The following is a 3243-nucleotide window of genomic DNA, read 5'->3' on the forward strand; positions in this document are numbered from 1 at the left end:
CTTTTTACTTTATTGGAATGCAAAATTTCCCAAGCCCCAAAATTGGTGAAGGAAGGAATAAGGGGAAAAAAATAGAGCAGAATAAAATCTTAAAAACAATGCTCACTCTCACAAGAAGGAAGAAACAGAGAAAACAAACAAAAACAATAAAAAAGCAATATCGCTGTAATTCTAAGCATTTGTTTTTCTTCTGGGATCTACAACTTTGGAGCATTGTCCAATTCAAAGGTGTCTCTGCTCATATGGGTAGATCAAGAAAGCAATCAGATCCCAGACACATTCTCAGTGTTGTCACTATCAGGAAGTAAATTAGAGGAAGAATGTCATGTATGCAACTTTGTAATTCAGAGAAATTGAGACTGAGCATTACCTCTGGCCATGAGCATGGGCTTGAGTCCTTTAGCTTAAACCACTGTGGGGGTTCTCTTGTTAGCCTTAATGTGGTTCCCTGCTTATGGATGTCTTCAGTCTCTGTCATTCATCCTGTCACTGTGGAAGTGTAACGCTGAGAGCCCTGAAATGAATCCAACTCATGGCTGCTCTGAATTTTTAGTTCAGTTGAACTCTCCAGGGAGTGGCATCTGACCACTCCCTCCAGAGTATATGGCTGATGTCTGGACTGGATCCAGTCAGCAGCCTTTGTAACACACAGTATCATCAGGTCTATTTGCACTTCTGTTCCTCCCTGAATATCTCTATTCCCCACTTTCACTTTTTCTTTGTAGATCTGATGTTCTCATGAGCCATGAGGCAGGAAGTATGGCAATAATGCAGATTTCCATTTCCTGGCTCTTCAGTTTCTCTATGGGCTACAATTTTCCCATATGATTCTTCCTGGATCCCAAGGTTACAGATCCCTCTTTCTTTTCTTCCTCAAGTTTTTGTTTTCCAGTGTTTGGATTCTGAATCTTGGGGAATCTGAGTTCTTCTTGCTTTCCTCTACAATTTTCCCAGAAGTTCCAGGGAAGGAGTTTCTGCCACATGCTCTATATTGGATGAATCCTGAGGATATTATGCTAAGCAAATATCACAATCACCAAAATACAAGTATTTCATGATTTCATTTATATGAGGTTTCAGGAAAAATCAAATTCATAGAAATATTCTTGTTTAATAACCAATATGACTCAAAGGTTTTTGTCCTCCAAAATTTATGTTAAAAATTCATCCTTAATGTAACAATATCAAGAGGTGGGGACTTTAGTAAAGAATTAGGTAGTGTCTTCATGAATGACCTTATTGCATAATAAATGGGATGAAGGAAATAAACTAGAGTTCTTTGATCTTCTTTTTTTCCATGTAAGGACACACGAGGAGACACTTGCCAAACACTAAACTCCAGACCCTTGAAGTTGGACATCCCAGCCTCCAGAAATTTTCCCATCTAAGATATCTTGCAATGGTATCAGTTATGAATAAGACAGAAACTGGTACAAAGAGTGTAATGGTATTGTAGATAATACCTAGAGCTATAATTGAGACTATGGAACTGTATAACTGATAGAGGCTGGAAGAATATAGAGGTGCATAATAGAAAAAGTTTAAGTTACTATGACAAGGGCCAGGGAGATACCTCAGCAAAATAAGTTCTTGCCTGGCAAGCTCAAGGTCCCTGGGTTCAATCCCTGGTACTGAAAAATAAGTTAATTAATTAATTAATTAATTAAATTATTGTGAATAGAGTAATAACCATAACTCTCATAAGAGTAAGATTGAAGAGAGTTGAAGAGAGAACCTAATCCTCCTGAAGATTATCCAAATATTCATGGTCAGAATATAGTTAGAATTTTGGACAGTAAAGGTTATTCTGATCAGGTCTCAAATGCAAATGAGGGATAAGCTATGAAAATGGGAAAAAATAAACCCTTTTTACTAAGTGTCAAAAAATTTGACTGAACTTTGTTCATGACTGAGGACTTCACAGAAGGCAGAACTTAACACAAATGAACTAAGATATTTAATAGAAGACATTTCTAAGCAAAGTGATGAAGGTGCAGCATTTTATGTGTTAACTGTCTATAGTAAAATGTGAGAAGAATGAATTAAAGGTGAAATTTATAGTAAAGCATCAGATTTTGAAAATTTTTAGAATAGCTATATAAGGAACAGCTGTTCTTGAGAGAGCACATTAAAGATGTGGTTAAGCTAACATTTAATATGAAGATTAGTACAATAAGTGGAAGCTAAGTACTATCCTTCAAGATGCTAGGAAAAATAATTTCAAAGACATTTCAGTAACCTGTTTTCTCTCACAGGCCTGAGTTGTTATGACTTTGAGTGCAAAATGGTTTAAACTGCAATATTAGGAATCTTAGGGCTCAGTGCCCAACAACCCCTCAAGCCCCTGATTCACACATTTAAATGGATGCTTTTCATCCACCATAGTTGTGGATCAAGATAACCCAGATCTGGCTCAATCTACCCCTCTTTACACTCCAATCTTAAAAGCTGGCAGATTCCAAGTGGTTCTACATCTTCAGCTGCATTAAGTGTGTGAGACGTTAATGTACAGCTACTCCCACTTAAGTTTCAAAGGATGGCTTAGACAGAATTGGGGCCCAGATAGAAAACTGTCACCAGACTGGAATACTGCAGCAAGTGTTCAATAAAGGCAATGTCTAGTGGAGCTATGGAAGAAGGGTCATCCTTGATATCCACAAATTTGTAGACCCACCTGTGTGCAGTTACAGAATGGGAGAACCACAGACATGTGACTTCAATTTGAGAGCTCTCTTTTCATGGGAAGGCTATCATCTGTGCTGCATCCAGTAAACCTGTAATTGTGGGGGCTCCAGAGCCTCAGGGTCCCAACCCTGTCCTAATATGTTCTGAAGACAAATATGAATCAAGTAAGATTGTGCTCAATCCTTGATATTTATTGTTATTTCTCTTGTTGGCCTCTTAATTTTATTGATACATGCGACCCTTTTCATCTTGTTAATTTCTCCTGTTTGTAATGATCCTAACTTTTTTCCATCTGTCTGGCATTGTATTTTAGAAGTACAAGACTCCTTTGACCTTACTAGTTCACAGCTGGAGAGGAATTTACCCTGGGTTGAATCATACCTTGAGTATTGCTTAAATTTATTATTTTTATTATTTTATTTTTTTCAAAGTTTTATTGATACACAGCAATGAGACAGTTTCAAATCAAATCGGTAGTACAGTTTCAACAAATAATACACTGCATATATTCTTCTTAGTGGTTAATTGCTGTACAAGATGCGGACTTGTGATCCTATT

The sequence above is a fragment of the Octodon degus genome, unplaced genomic scaffold (genome assembly GCF_000260255.1).
Source record: "Octodon degus isolate 3935 unplaced genomic scaffold, OctDeg1.0 scaffold00117, whole genome shotgun sequence".
Taxonomy (NCBI): domain Eukaryota; kingdom Metazoa; phylum Chordata; class Mammalia; order Rodentia; family Octodontidae; genus Octodon; species Octodon degus.